General features: G+C 38.1%; 1 protein-coding gene across 4 annotated transcripts in view; it reads left to right on the forward strand.

Moving 5' to 3' along the window:
* TBC1D4 (TBC1 domain family member 4) overlaps positions 1-16,848 on the forward strand; it is a 173,457-nt gene that overhangs the window by 87,345 nt on the left and 69,264 nt on the right. Inside the window, exon 1 of one of the 4 annotated variants that reach the window (XM_076009375.1) lies at positions 11,510-11,895. The exons of the other annotated variants lie outside the window; for them this stretch is intronic. The gene's annotated coding sequence lies outside the window, so the exon portion shown is untranslated. Of the gene's footprint in view, positions 1-11,509; positions 11,896-16,848 lie in introns of those variants that run through there. 4 annotated transcript variants of the gene reach the window in all.

Below are 16,848 nucleotides of genomic sequence, written 5' to 3' on the forward strand. Positions count from 1 at the left end.
AAATAAATCAGTAGAATCTAGGACAGTTTTATTATCAGTAAAATGAGGATAATAATAGAATTATCTCAAAGGATGGTTGTGAGGATTAAAGGAGACAAAATATATAAAGCATTTAAAACAGTGCCTAGCATATAATAAGTACTCGATAAATGGTAGCGATTATTATCTAGTAAGTGCACATAATAAGTCCATAGTGAATATTACTTATAAAAGCCTAACTTTCCTGGATTTTCACTTATAAATGGTTCATGTATGTACATTAGCCATGGTCATGCAAAGACTGTTATCAGCTTCTCTTTTTAGAGCTGGCAACTGCTTGTCGGGTGACACTCTTAATTTGATTAATACTGTTTTCCCAAATGAAAATACGCTGGGTCCAGGGAACAGTCTGTTCAGAAATGTGATCTAGGAGGGTGAGCAGAACCACCTTTTTCTCTTTGATTCTTTCTGTCCTCATTCATTAGTTCATTCATTTTGCAAACATACCGAGTGAGAGTCATGTGCTAGGTCTCATGCTAGGAATAGATAAGAGGCAGGAGACACATCTGTTGGAGAGACAGACACCACTGGGTGACTAAATATAGTGTCTACTGTACAAGTCAAAATGTACTAAGTACCATGAAGATAAAGACAAAACATTTTAGCTGTTTGTTTATTCAGTAAATATTATTGAGTGTCTACTGTATGCCATGTGTGGGTGGGGGTGAGACCATTTCTCTTTGAAGAATTCAGGATAGGTTTTTAAGAGTTCATGACATTTAGCTTGACCTCGAAGGGTATATAAAGATAGGATTGTAATACAATTCTGTCCAATTAAAATATAATGTGAGGCACACATGTAATTGAAAACTTTTTAGTAACCACATTAAAAGAAGTAAAAAGAAATTAGTGAAATTAATTTTATTTTTTTGTTTGTTTCTCATCTTTTTAAAAATTTTTAAAAATTTATTTATTTATTTTAGCGTATTATGGGGGTACAAGTGTTAAGGTTACATATATTGCCCATGTCCCCCCTTTGAGTAGGAGCTTCAAGCATGTCCATCTCCCAAACGTTGTACATCTTACTTGTTGTGGTTGTATATACCCTCCCCTCCTACCCCCTCCCACCCCCCCAACACCCGATAAATGTTACTCCTATATATCCACTTAGGTGTTGATCCGTTAATTTGCTGGTGAGTACATGTGGTGCTGCTTTTTCCATTCTTGAGATACTTCACTTAGTAGAATGGCTTCCAGCTCTATCTAGGAATATACAAGAGGTGCTATATCACCGTTGTTTCTTAAAGCTGAGTAGTTCTCCATGGTATACATATACCACATTTTATTAATCCACTCTTGGATTGATAGCCACTTGGGCTGTTTCCACAGTGTGAAATTAATTTTAATTGTGTATTTTATTTAACCCAGCATTTTCAGAATATTGGAATTTCAGCACATAATCAGTATGAAAGTTACTGAGATATTGTACATTTTGTATACTAAGTCACTGAAATCTGCTGTGTTTTCCATATCCAGCACATCTCAAATCAGAAGCTAACTTTTCATTGGACATACTTGATCTATATATATGTGGAGTTCATAACATTTAACAGTTGAAAAAGAAAATTCACATACAGTTTGTACCAATGATACTTTAGTTTTTCGGTAACTTACCAGGGTATCTTTTAAAATTTTAAGTGTAAATTAATTAAAATTAAAAAAATTTTTCCCTATTCATACTAGGCTCATCTCCACCTATGGCTAGAGGCTACCATATTGGATAATAACAGTTTTAAAGTGATTGAAAAGAAAGCTTTTGTAGCCAGAAAAGACCAGCATATGCAAAAGTGTAGAGAAAAAAGTCTGGGCAATGCTGAGGAAGCAGCAAGCAGCCCAGTGTAATTTATTTGAAATGAGGTAGTGAGAGAGAAACCTGGAACGATATTTGAGCTGATCCTAGGTAGAAAGAGGTATTGAAAGCCTAAAGTAGAAAAAATGCTCAAGACATCCTCATTCTAAAATGATTCCCTTATACTAAGTCAGCCTCACTCAATATGTTCCTAACATTCAACTGTATTTTTATTCTGTTACAAATATTATGTTGTGTCTCTAGTATATTGTTTGCTAATATTTTATTTATTAAATAATTTCATGTCCATATTCATAGGTGGGCCCTGTAAACATACAGCTATATAGCACTTATTCACTGTATTGTTCTGTATTTTGTGTCTGTATTTGTATTCATTTTAGAGTTTGAGCTATCAGAGAAGAAGGAGTGTTGGATTTTCATTTTTGCATACATAGCGTCTCTCCTGTTCTTGGTGCACTGAGAAGGAATTCAGTAAGTGTTTTTTGATTCAAGTGGACCTGGAATGGTGGCAGTTTGTAGATGGCACAGACTTGGGGATGCCAATACCCTTGACTTGTGTTTGTGCAATGAAGAAGTTACTGGGCGTGAAGATTTCATTTCAAGGTGAATTGCCGGAGGTTTTAAGTTAAATTTTTATTGGAGAAAAGTTTGCACAAAAATATGAAGCAATTTCTGGTATTCTCATGTTTCTTTTCAAGCATACGGATGAATTCTAAGTCATTTGAGGAATCCTACAACTTGATATAGGCAACATATATTATCACTCGTTGCAATTTGTTTAGAATTAGGTGTCCTGAGGCTAAAAGTGGAAACCAGATTCAGTTATTTAGACAGTAAGATAAACAATTGAGTGGTAGTTATAGCTCCCTGGACAAATAGGGACCATGAGGAAGAGCTAGTGTTTGTGAGAAGGTGATGATTTCCTCAGGTAGGGCTGCAGCTTTCATAAAGAGATGTATTTCCTGGAGACAATCTGAGCCAATTTGACATTTCACTGCCTCACTCTGTTTGAAGTTTAAGGTTCTCCACCCTACTATGCAAACAGGTTTTGATATTTTTTTAGCCGCTGGCTAGGAACTGGAGAACCTTACCGTGTTACACTGAAGGCATGATGTTCACACTTTGAGTCAGACAGAAAAAATTACATTATGCCTAATATATACTGTTTATGAAGATAGAGATGTATATAATACATACTCCAGATGATCGAAACGAAAAGTTACAGTCAGTAAAAGTTAGCCCTTAGTTACTCAGTAAATTCCTGTAATAGGATAAATGCTGGTTGAAAACACAATGCTTTTCCCTGTGTTTGGCCTGCTGGAATAAATTGGATCTATATTTCCAAAGCTGAAATGTAATTAAGAAATTTAATTTGTTTTAATTATATTTACTAATTAGTCACATTACTTTGTGACTGCACTGGAATAAAACATATGGAAACACATGACTGGTCGAAATAAGTTTTAGGTGGCTATTTGTGGGTCTTTGCCCTATTGCTGTCTCTATAAAAGTATAAAAGTTTACTTAAAGGCCACCAGCCTTACATAGTTCTATTTGGAAAGAATATTTATAAATGTCAGTGATGTCTGTAGGTGTAACTTACTGGTATTACCATCAGAAGCACGTTGTTATTTTGGGGGTAACAAGGAACAGTCCCATGACTGTCTTTGAGGGTTGGTCATGAAGTTCCTGTTTCTTCAATTTGGGAAAATTTTGGAACACTTAGTTAAGTCTTATCTTCATTAAGTACATATTTCTACAGCTTTGACTTGAGTCCTTTCTATTTAGAACCATTGCATGATTTAAATAATTTGACTTACAGCTCTCCCCAGTTTTTCTTTGTTGAAGATCTCTGACTAATGTGTTTTCTCTAAAGCATCATTGATAATTATGACAAGAATACAAGTTGTTCCCTATGTCTGTTCTCCCTTCTTTAGTAATGGAATTTTGAGCTAGGTACATGGCTATCAAAAGTCAGGACTACATTGCTCAGCTTCCCTTGTTGCTAGGCATTCCACTGGTCTGGCCAGTGGGGTGTGAGTAGATTTGTTGTGTGGCAGCTTCCTTAAGAAACCTTTCCTAAATAAGAGAGTGTCCATCATGTGTGTGTGTGTGTGGGAGTGGGGATGTCCTTGATTGTCTTTTTCTTCTTATTCATTCCTTCTTCATATTCTGCTGCCTGGAATATACTTGCAACTCTTTGGGACCATGTGGTTGAGGCCCCCAAGGCAGAGAAACAAGATAGAAGGAACCTGAGTCTTTGTTATTTAATGATGTAATGAAGAGCCCAAACAGCCCTGAGCCCCTAACTGCACTTTTATGTCAGAGGAAAATAAACTTCTGTTTTGTGTAACCAATTGCTATTTGGGGTTTCAGTCACAGCAGAAGAACCCAATCATCATGATTGGGTTCAACAGGTTGTATGTAACACTAACTGATTCCTTAACTTCTATGTTAGCATTTAGTCTCACAGACTCGTATACTAGTTAGGACTCTCATAGGCAAGGCTGAAAAACACCACCCATATGAAAGGATCCTGGAGTGGCCCCAGAATCAGAGAGGACCAAAGGCTCATTTGCCATACCTGCAAGGATGTCTACACCTGGGACTTGATCACACCAGGACTCTTTCTCTCCACATCTTGGTTCTAATTCTGTTTTCCTCTTGGTTTGGTTTCATTTTGTGTTACTGAAGACTGGCTTTCTCCAGTGAAAGGATGTGGCCAGCTATGGTCCCACACTAACTTCTTCAACAGCTTGAGATTTGACAGCTGTTGTCTCATCTTCTGGTGGAGAAATATTAGGGAGGAACTCAGATTGACCTGGCTCCAGTCACATGCCTGCCCGTTGACCTGTTCGCTGGACTCGCTTGGATTGCTTGCCCTTTCCTGTGGCTGCTTTGTGGTGGGTGGGAAGATGGGACCAGGGGAGGATGCAAGTGTTGGCAGCATCCACCGAAACCATTTGTTAAGTGGGTGATGTTTAGACAAAGCAATGTCTATTAAAGCTGATAAGTCATTTATAAATGATTTACAATTAAGATCATATTACTTTTTCTTGAAAGCAGTCCAAGTGTGAAAAAAGTGGGGGCTGCTACTTTGCTTTGAATTTAGTTCCTGACTTTGAAGCTGTGAAATTTGGCAAGACCACAGCTCACATAGACCCCTTGTTTGGGAATGTTGATGAAAATGACTTCAGGCCCCATTATCACATTATACAGGCTAATTATTAGTAAGCAGTGAACAATTTCCTTATTTTCTTTTTTCTTTAGTCACATTGTTAAAATGGAAGCATTGCTGTAATCATTAATCTTTTAAATGTAGACCTAAGGAAGTGTTTTGGGTATTAAAGAATTAAGGCTATTACATCCTGAAAAATCTTTTAATGTCACAAATTCTATGTAAAATTCTAAAGTAAGAGCTTCTTTAAAGGAATTAAAATCTGACAGTTATATGTTTGACACACATACAATTTGATGAGTAAAAATATCTTTTGGGGGGCTTTGGTATACTGAGTTACCAGAGTTTACTTGAAATATTTACACAATCATGAAAGAACAATTCATTGAAATGTAATGGTGTCATGGGGTTGAGTTCCATTGAAGGGGAGAGGAGATCTCTGTCCACAGGGCAGGCATAGAGTGAGTGGGTAGGGCCTGGCTTGGGCTGGGCATGACACAGTACATGCTTCCGGAAGGCCCCCAGGCAATATGGTGGTAACAATATGGTGACATTTCAGAGACTTCACAGGTAGAGGTGTATTGCTTGTGGAAGTATTATATTTATTAACCTGGTTTCAAGTCGGATATGTGTGAGGTGCATAGAAGGCACATGTACTTTCTCCAAGGTCATAAAAGTCTCAAGCATTTCATTGTTTTCTGCAAAGATAACAGGAGAGTGATGTCATTTGGGTCACCTAAGTCATTATACACTTTACCTTATTATCATTTTGCCAGGCCACACAAAAGAAGGGGAGGGGCTGGGGTCTTTGATATTTAATGAACAAAGAGACATACGTTTTAACAGCCAGTCTTATCTCTGCAGGTGTCTTTTCTGATCAGAACCTTTCTCTGGTGATGTTCACTATAGTCCTAGCCAGGAAAGAGAAATAAGGGCCAGAAAGGCAATCTTGCTTTGCTGCAAAATGCGATAGCATTAAGTTTTCATTCCCTGGGAGAAGCCAGATCAGGCACACTCTGTTATGACTCATGTTGTTTCAAGGAGTCTGACTCCACTGTGAGGGTTGGAGAGGGTGCATATAGAGCTCCAGTATGAATGGCAACTCTATGGAGACCATTGCTTTTTCCTTCACTCATGAAAAGTGCAAGTCTGGGTCAGAGATCAGGCATCTGGTTGCTTGCTATTGCCTTTCTTTCCCACCTAAGCTTGGAGAGAGGTGAATGTGTGTTTTTATTTTTATCCCCGGGTGTCCTGCAGTTAGGAGTTTTCTTTTTTGAAGAAGGAAGACATATGTTCCTTGAGTGGTTAATGATGTTTGTAAGTAACTGCAATCTCCAAATAAAAGTTCAAGAATGTCATATTATATTTTCACTTGCAAGGTGAAAAATCTGTTGCAGTGGTATAAATATCTGCAGTAATATGGAAGGCCAGGACAAAAATAGGTTTCTGAGAAATGCATGGCGTTTTTGCTTCCTGGTAGTATGACAGCTTTATCTACTGATCTCAGCTAGAGCTTGTCGTGTCCAGATCCCTCTGGGTTCAGCCTTCGCTCCCTGGCCTCTTTTCCCAAGGCCCATTTCGTTGCGCAACCGAGCCTTGCTCAAAAGTTTCTCTTCTCATGACTTCAGACATTTCATAAGTTAAAACTACTTAAGTGTATAGTTTTTTTAGAATTTTGTCTATATGACTTTATACTCTTCTATTTCATGATGAAGGACCAAGACATATTTTTCTTACTCTGCTTATTATGCCCCGCTCGAAAATATCTAACAGATTAAATCTCATCAACACTTCACTTTGCTGTACTCTAATTTTTTCAGTCTAACTTTATTTTATTAATTTACTAATTTTATTGCCAGACTTGTCTAGCCAGTCAAAATTCCGGTAAATTTACCTGCCAGTGGTTAATTTTATGAACTTAACATGAGAGCAGCAGTAATAATATTTTATAAACAGTGGGGGCATTTTTTCATGATAAGAAACTTTTTTGCATTTTTTTTTTTTTGGCTCAAACTAGTTTATGTGGGAAAGCGCCCTCTAGTGGTTTTTTGGAGAAAAATACGACTGGTATTGAACTATACTTTAAAAAGTGAGAGCATTAAACAGATAATAGAATTAATTTATAAATAGAAAGCATCTTATTGAATAAATAGGTAGTAAGTTTATCTCACCTTAATGGTACTTTATGGTTTGGAAAGAGGGATATGCTGCATTTGAAACCATGGGTCTCATGATGCCTGCATAAATAAATAAACAGCAACATTTCAGGGGTGTTTCCTAGCTGCCCCTAGAAAATGGAGATTAACTTTCTTGGTAACATGTTTATAAGAAGTTTTATTTTCTTGCTTTGATGACTTTGTTTCTTATTTCACCTTTCTAAAAACCATGTTCATGTAAATATATACCTCCCAGGAAAGAAATACAGTTATTTTTCATAAATGACACAAATACTTTATAATCAAACTATGTTTATTTTGAGAAGGTACAGCATAGTAGAATAGTGGGATTTTTTCCTAATTACATGCAAACTTTTTTCAAAGTGTTTATACTTTATATAAATTTATAATATATAATAATATAAAGTATAAATTTATACTTTATATAAATATTACTTTTATAGACTAGCCCACAGTCTATTCCTAGGTAAAGAAAGCAATTTTCTACATGGCTTTATTTTAGGGTGCAAACCTCTCTTCCAGTTATTGGCTGATTCCTGAGTTTCACCCAAGATACTTGAGATCTCTGGCTAAACCGTAGATTAAAATGCAAATGCACCCTTGTAGAGATCACCTCTTACCATCCAGAGAGCATAGAAAGCGTAGCCCAAGGATTCTAAAGATAACGTCTTACCATTTATCCTACACTCAGGCTTGAATTAAGTTTAATATTGATGTTCAGTACTCTGTTAGATCTTCCCCATCCTCATCTCAGCTCATGAGTAAGCTTTCTGTTTTACAGAGAGATTTAAAGCAGTCACAGGAGAAATTCTACGAACTCACGTCACCTCATCTGCCTGCACCTGTGCCTTTACGGTCTGCCTTTCCCTTTAGGATGAACTGCCCCTGCCCCCGGTTCAGTTCACCCTCTTCCCCTGGGCCCCAGATTCTACCCCTTCTTGCCTCCTTAAGGATGTTGCTCCAGCAATTCTGCCCTCTTTCTGGAGCTAACAGCACCCCTGTCACTGTCACGTATTTTCTATTGGAAGCTGTCGGTTCTTCCATCTGTGAGAGAGCCCTCTCTTGAATCATTTGTTCCTTCAGTTCCTGTCCTAATAGGTTATCTGTTCCTATTGTTTTTGGCCTTCATTCCTGAAATTTCTTTTGAACCTACTCCTGTAAGGCTTTTACTCTTAGCCCCATCAGATTTTTTCTCATCAAAGGCACCTATGATCTCATGGATTACTCCCTCCTTCAGGAAACCTCTCTTACTTGGCTTCAGGGTACCATTCTCCCCATATTTTTCCCCTGGTTCTTGCTCTATTTTCCTTTGTTCACATCTCTCCATCTTCCAAACTGTAAGCATTGTGTACCTCAGGGCTGGGTCCCTGGGGATTCTGCTCTCTCTCTCTGCCTGGCTCTCTATGTCCCTGTCTGTCTGTCTCTCTCTGTGTCATCCATACTCACTCTCTTGATGAACTCATCTAACTCATGGCTTCAAATACCATCTATATGCCAATAACTTCCAATTTTTATCTCAGCCCTGATCTTTCCCATGAACTCTAGACATACATATGCAACTGCCTACTGACATCTCCTCTTGGATGTCTATAAGTGTCTCAAAATTAACATGTCCAAAACTAAGCTCCTGATCTCTTAAGCCATCTTCCTCCCTCAAGCTGTTCTGTTACATTTTTCTAATTCCTCTGGCCACAAACCCTGAAATCACCCTTGTCTCCTTTCCTTCTCCTGCAACCCCTATTGGACCCATCAACAAATCATTGTGTCTGTACCTTTAAAATCATATCCAAAAGCTGACCCCTTGCTGTGGCTCCTGTGTGAGCCACCAGTGGCTTCCCCTGCACCAGTGCAGTGGGCCCCTGCCTGTCACCTTGCCCATTCTCCATACAGCAGCCACATCATGTCATTTCTCCACTCAGCACCGTACCAGTGACTTTCTGTCTCACCAGAGTAAGAGCCAAAGTCCTTTTGAGGCCTGTGGTGATTTAGATCTCCCCTGTCCCCCACAATTGCCTCTCCCACAGCCTCGTGTCACTCACTCCCATCCAGCCACACTGGTTCCTCGCAGCTCCCTGAACATGCCGGGCAAATTTGTTCCTCGGGCCTTTGCACTTGATAGTCTGTCTGAAAGGTTCCTTCCCCAGATATTTGTGTGGCTTATGCCCTTCCTCACTCCAGGTTTTCACTCAAATGTCATCTTGCAAAGAGTCCTTTCTCTAAAATGACAACTATTCCCCTCCACATTTTCTGGCCCTCCAAATTTCCCCCTTTCCTGCGTTATTTTTCTCTTTGGAAATTTTCGATGAAATCCCTTGTATTTGACTTATCTTGTTTATTATTTTTTTCTGCCCCATTCCTTCCCCCTCCCATTTAACTTTCATGAAGGCAGAGATTTTTATTTAGCAATAGGTTCTCACGTCTTTCATCTTCTTAAATAGCACAAATCAGAATTATATTTTGATCTAATTAACCAATATTGAATGCTTTCACTGTCCGGCCCTGTGTCAGGCGTATCTCACATCTAATTCATTTTTTCCCAGATACCCTCTGAGATAAATGTTATGATTTCCATTTTGAAGTTGAAAAACCCAAGGCTGGGAGGGGCTAGTGTCTGTTCTATAGATAATCAGAGGTATTGGAGTGGAGTTTTACACGGAAGCCCTCTAACTGTGTGTTGAGGACTTAGCTGGTATGCATGCTTCCCTTTAGAAATAATGTCATTGCTTTTGAAAGGGAAAAGCCACTGTCGTGGCCTACTCTTTTGTCATCTGACTTACTGCCACATGCCCATCTTCTTTCTTGTTGCATTTATATTTCCCTCAAGCACCAACCTTAGCCACTTCTGAGGAGATTCCATTCTCTTAATGGAATCACATGATTGCCCAGAATTTTTTCCTGTGAGTAACTCCTGTGTATTTTATATGTGGTCATGTTTGCAAATTTGTAACGGTCATCGGGTAAGACTGTCTTCCACAGAAGGAATTTAGACACATGAATGGTGAAGACAGAGGAGACGGGAGGATGTCGTAGAAAGGTTGAAGGAATTTCTGTCTCTGATATTTGGCCTAACCGAGAGACCATCAGGGAAAGCAGCAGTTAGAGAAGAATGAACCATAAATGGGTTTGGAGCAAAGTGACTGAGAATATCTAAGAACCAAAGCCTGGTCTGAGAGGAAACTGTCTTGGCTGACAGCCCAAGGATCAAAAACAAAGCTACTTGTATCACTCTGGGTTTAGTCACAGAGATATTCTGCTTTTTTTGGCCCCAAGTAGCCTCCTCTCTTGTAATCTCGTGAGTTTCCTTCTTATTGCCTTAACTTTTGATGTAAACAGTTTGTTTCTACATCTGCAAAATAAGATGGTGGCAACCAGTGATTCCTCAGGCCACCTTTGCTCTTATTATTATGATTTAAAATCACTGTATTACTCCAGTCTAATTTGCACTTAGACTTAGGTGCAAATTAGATTTCATTTTACTGTGGAAAATTTACTCTAAAATAATAATTTAGATTTTTAACTATATATAGAGAATCTCTGAAATACTTTCAGATAAAAGTTAAAATGACATTGTCAGATAGCTTCACTTTTAAAATGATATCATGGACTGGGTGTGCTTCCCAGGCAACTTGGGCTAGAAAAATGGTTAGAAATGGTTAGTGTTCCTTTAATATAAATGAACTGTGTTCATGGCGTCTATTTACCTTCCCATTGTTTTCCATTATTTGAAGACGAGATGTTAAAAAGCCAAATAGAAGTTATAACATTAAATGACCAAATTTGTCATTTCTCAAAATGCTGCAATTTATATCATGCCATTGTATTTTTGGTGTCTTCCCCATGTTGCCTGGACAGTCTATAATCTTATCATTTCTTAAGCAAAGCAGGATTATAAAGGAAATCTGCCCTTCCTCCAAAGGCATACATTACTTCCAAAGCAAATATAGCTCTTTTCCATACTCGTCTCTGTTGTAGTGAAACTAGTTTAAATTGCTATTCCTTCATGTTATGAAGTTGTTTCAGTTTGCTTGAAATGTCCCCTAATGTTTTCCCTCATCTTTTAGTTTTCTACGCTTGTCTAAAATCTTGCTGTGCCTACTATAATTATTTAAAAGATTAATAATGAATCAAGTAGTTGAACTCATATAAATTGTAAAGGAATTGATTCAGTTTTTTTGTCGAAATATGTTTTGCAAGTTTATTCTCACATTCATATTTGTATCCATTTTAAAATGTTTATTGAAGTTCATCTGTTCTATGAATAAACCTTATGAGGAAAAAAGACATCATAGTATAGATTAATCTTCACTCATCTTCATAATTAGTAAGTGTTGGACACTTGTGATTATTTATACAGCACAAGAGAGACAACGGTTATCCAAATTAAAAGTTCTTTTTAAAGAAAGCTACAGCTTTTGCTTTTTTGTCCTGAACAATCTGTGTATTTCCTGATTGCAGAGTCAGGAAATACTTAACTTTTGAAGCAATAACGGTTACTTGCGGGACGTTTTATAATTGGCTGCATAGTGATAATGTGGACTTTAGCAAATACAATGAAATTACTGCTGGTTTATTAAGAAAGAAAGAGAACTTCCTAAGTGCAACTAAAGGCTAATACTGAGGACTTCGGCAATTTGGCATGATCATTGCTACTCATGAGCAACTCTAATTTTCCACTGGCTTCCTGATCAAAGGTATTTTTCCTTAGTGCTTTTTACTATCCAGATTTTTCTCCTGTGTTTGTTCAGGCCTTTAACATCAGTGTGTGGTAGTTGTAGAATTTGTTTTCTTTTGAAGTCGGGTGAAATGTAGTTTTTTAAAATATCATTGGGTTTCTTTGGGGTGTGCTAAGTAATTATGATAATTAATGAGGAACAACAGCATGACCTCAAGAAAGCTAGTGGCAATTTGTTGTTGTTAAGAGGAATTGCTTTAATGTCTGAGTATTAGTACTGGAATCTAAATTGTTTTAGTGAGGTCACTGAAGTTGTAACAACAAAATGCTAGCTAAAGGTGGCACTGTGCTTTTTCTAAATGTCATGAGATGCATGTAAGCCCTGTTCATTTTATTGGTTGTTGAAGTAATTATTGTGTGTTAATTGAAATGAATAATTTCAACAATTTACACTATTTGGGGTTTAATAATAAAGATGATCTCTCTCCTTATTGTTTGTTATCTTTCCCCTATATTGACGTTGATCCAAATATAAACTCAGAATTTGGATCTAGAAGAGACCTAATTGACCATATATGTAGTACCCCATTCATTTTGCTCTTGGGGAAAACTCTAGCTGGCAGAAGTGAAACAACTCTTCCCAAAGGTACTGAGCAGAATTTTAGCCTAGCTGGGGATAGAATCCAAACTTCTCAGTCCCTAATCTGGTGCAGTCTTTTTCAAGTATTGTTATTTCGAGTTAAAGATTAAATGCTGCCACAGAGTAAAAACCTTGCCTTGAATTGGTATAAATCCTCATCAGGCTCTGTGGGTTGTAGGCAGATACTGAGCAATGGAGTTAATTTGTAGCTAGAATATGAATAACTAGAATATGTAGCTAGAGTGTGTAGCTTAAAGTACTCTGTAGCATTTGGAGATATTCCGGAAACAAACAATAACCTCCCAGTTTGAGTGAACAATGAGCAGAGTGAGAAGCCATGGCTTTCCACGGCAGAGCTCTTGAGTCAGAGTCATCAACAGGAATTTACTAAACCTGTTTCAATCCTGGTGCACTTTTATCGGGGTTCTAGGTAGTTGTTCCCTACTATTTATGTGCCTCTGTTTGCTGATAGCATTCACTCAAGTTCTTTTGAGCATAGACAATTTTCCTAGTGGTCACAGAGAAGAGCACTAGTAAGAAACAAAATCACCCCAACTCAGTCTTTCACTCAAAAGCTTATAGTATGATGGTACAGGAAAAAGAGAGGTTGAAAAGATGCGACATAAAGGGGATTCAAATTCATCCGACAACATTTATAAATATACATATAAATATATGTCAGTTATCACTGTGCTATAGGAGAATGCTATTATTCCAAAATACTGTATGTATGTGTAAGTGCTGGATAGAGATTTTATTTCTCTTGTGTTGCTTCTGATGGATCCCTTAAATAAATGCCTCAGTAAAAGTTTTTCGTGGATCCCTGATAGCTCATCTCCCCACTATGGATATTTTACTGTTTTACATGATCACTGTATCCTTCTGGTGTGGACAGAGTATGTAGCCAGGGGCTGTATAATCCTAAATTTTGCACTGTCTTTCACTTCTATTTCACAGAAATAGAGCTCAATGTTGTTAGATCAGTTTTGCAGTTAGAATCTCTGCAGCCCATGTCATTGGAAGTTGTGGCTCGTCACAACCTTAGAGAAGGTAGTAAGGGTAACTAGAATTGTTTTATGGTATAATGTTAACACCTCAAATTATTGGAAGATCAAATTACCTATTCAGTTTAGAATTAAAGTTGATAAGCTTTGCTTATATAAATTGGGTCCTTTATTGGGTTATGGTTAGGTGTTGAACCTTTGCCTGTGGTTATAGTGAAGGGTCTTGGGAAACTGTAGAAATTCAGCCACTAAGAAGTTTTTCACTCAAGAGCTCTCAATATAATGGTAGAGAAAAAAGGAAAAACAAACAGAGCACTTGACCCAATTAAGGTTGAATTGCTTTATTTGCAGTTTGAATTGTAGACTAGAACTCTCAGACTACACTAAATCATTTAAATATTTGTAATGAGGTCAAAAGTCTACAGGTTAAAAGAAATTCCACAGACAGTATTTATGATTTTATCCTCTATAGAGACACTTTTAGAGATTTAGGAGTACTTGGGTTAAAAATCAGTTGAAAAATTCTTAATGGAATACAGTTAGTGAGAAAAGAAGTCATTTTCTTAGGACTTTGCCCAACCCATTAGAATCCTTTTATTTTTCCCAGGGTTGAATGCCAGCTAGCTCACTCTCCATAGGTTTGGCCCTTGTCGGGTTAGGTAAATCACATCCTAAGGCAAGAAGAAAATGACAGAAGACTAAGGTTGGTAGTCACATGTTAGCACAAACACCTGACTTTGTTCCTGAGACATGTCAAATGTTCAGGGTGAGTCATTAAACCATAGCATGTGGACTTTATCTTTTCATAGGATATACTTGGTCTAGCAAGCTGAAATTCTTGTGATTTTTAAACTATGCATGGTCTAGCAGTATATCCCAAATAATTACAGTGCCCCCCCCTTTCTCTGCAGTTTCAGTTACCTGTGGTCAACCAAGGTTTGAAAACATGAAATGGAAAATTCTAGAAATAAACAATTCATAAGTTTTAAATTGCATGCTGTTCTGGGTAGTGTGATGAAATCTCACACTGTCCCACTCTGTTCCTTCTTCATCACAAGAAGAAGGGTGACTACAGTGCAGTAAGATATTTTTTGGGGGGGAACCACATTCACATCACTTTTATTACAGTATATAGTTATGATTGGTCTATTTTATTATTGTTGATCTCTTACTGTGCCTAATTTATAAATTAAACTATCATAGGTTTGCATGTATAGGAATAAACATAGTGTGCATAGGATTTGGGTATTATACCCAGTTTCAGACATCCACTAGGGGTCTGATGTATCCTTCTCAGATAAGGGAGGACTACTGTATACAGAAGAGAAGAAATTCTGGTTTTTCATATTGGTGCTAGAAGGTTTAAAGACATACCATATATGTCTGAACATGAAGCAATTTTTGGATAGAAGATAATCTTCCCTTTTTTTACAAAAATAAAAATTACCAAAGGAGCTTTTTGGGGGACCAATACATATACTGAGAATCTACTATGTGCCAGGAATTATTCTAGGCTCTGGGGATATAACAAGGAAAAAAAAAAAAAAAAAGAGAGAGGGAGAAAATCACTACCCTTTACCCTCCTAGAACTTAAATTCTAGCTTGCATAATAAATAAATTATATAGAATGTTAAAGGAGGTAAGTGTTATGGAGAGCAATAAAGCAGAGAAAAATCTAGAGGAATGCTGGCTGAGTGTGAACGTGTGTGTGCATACTCACAGCACTCACATGGGGGTGGGGAACACTTGGGTGACATTGGAGCATGGATCCAGATGAGGCAAGGGAGTGAGCCATGCAGGTGTCTGGGGCAGGAGTGTAGATTCAGAGACCTCAAGGGAGGAATATGTATGCCTGGCATGTTGAAGGTATAGCAAGGAGGCCAGGTTAGCTAGAACAGTGGGAGTGAGATGGAAGTGTATTTGGAGATAAAGTCAGAGGAAGTGAGGTGACGATGGAAAGATTAAAATCCAGTTTGGGAGCCAGGCGCGGTGACTCACTATAATCCCAGCACTTGGAGAGGCTGAGGCTTGAGACCAAGAGTTCAAGACTAGCCTGGGCAACATAGCAAGACCTAGTCTCTACAAAAAATTAGAAAAATGAGCCAGGTTTGACAATGTATACCTGTAGTCCCAGCTACTTGGGTGACTGAGGCAGGAGGATCACTTGAGCCAGGAGTTTCAGGCTGCAGTGAGCTATGATCATGCCACTATACTCCAGCCTGGATTACAGAGCGAGACCCTCTCTTAAAAAAAAAAAAAAAAAAAAGAGTAAAATCTGGATTGACTATCTGAAAGTCATAGGGAGGATTTGTAGTCACAGTGCAAATTTAATCTGTATGTCTGTCATCTGCAGTTGATGAGGGCTCCATAGGACACTGTAAGGATCTTGTCTTTTAATGAAATTGGGACCTATTTGAGTCAAAATGCACTTCTTGGTTCTGCTGTTTTTCGAGTGTCTTTAACTCAAGATAATCTATATGCCAAAGCAGCATATTTTCGGATGGCATATTTTGATTCCCTCAGGTAATAGGACGAGTTAACAAGGATCATTTTGGTTTTGAGAGTAGATTAAAGGGGGAAAGGGAAACCAGTTAAGTGGCTGTTGCAGTAAACTGTGTGAGCAATGAATAGTAACATATCCTATGAATGTACCACATTTGGTTCATCCACTTGTTAATGGATATTAACTGTTGTTTGCAGTTTTGGGGTATTGTGACTAAATCTGCTACTAATATTTGTGTACAAGTCCTTGTATGGATGTGTTTTCCAGTCTTCTGGATGAATCTCTAGGTGTATAATGGGTGGGTCGTGAGGTAGGTCTTTATTTAACTCCTAAGGAACTGCCAAGCAGAGTTTTAGAGTGGTGGTGTCATTTTACATTCTTGCATTTGGTGTATGGGACTTCAGTTGCTCCACATCCTTGCTGACACTTGATCTTTTTTTGATGTTAGCCATTCTAATAGGAATATCATACCTTATTGTAGTTTTTTTTTTTTTTTTTTTTTTTTTGAGACAGAGTCTCGCTTTGTTGCCCAGGCTAGAGTGAGTGCCGTGGCGTCAGCCTAGCTCACAGCAACCTCAAACTCCTGGGCTCAAGCAATCCTCCTGCCTCAGCCTCCCAAGTAGCTGGGACTACAGGCATTCGCCACCATGCCTGGCTAATTTTTTGTATATATTAGTTGGCCAATTAATTTCTTTCTATTTATAGTAGAGACGGGGTCTCGCTCTTGCTCAGGCTGGTTTCGAACTCCTGACCTTGAGCAATCCGCCTGCCTCGGCCTCCCAGAGAGCTAGGATTACAGGCGTGAGCCACCGCGCCCGGCCTGTA

Source organism: Microcebus murinus, chromosome 13 (genome assembly GCF_040939455.1).
Source record: "Microcebus murinus isolate Inina chromosome 13, M.murinus_Inina_mat1.0, whole genome shotgun sequence".
NCBI lineage: Eukaryota > Metazoa > Chordata > Mammalia > Primates > Cheirogaleidae > Microcebus > Microcebus murinus.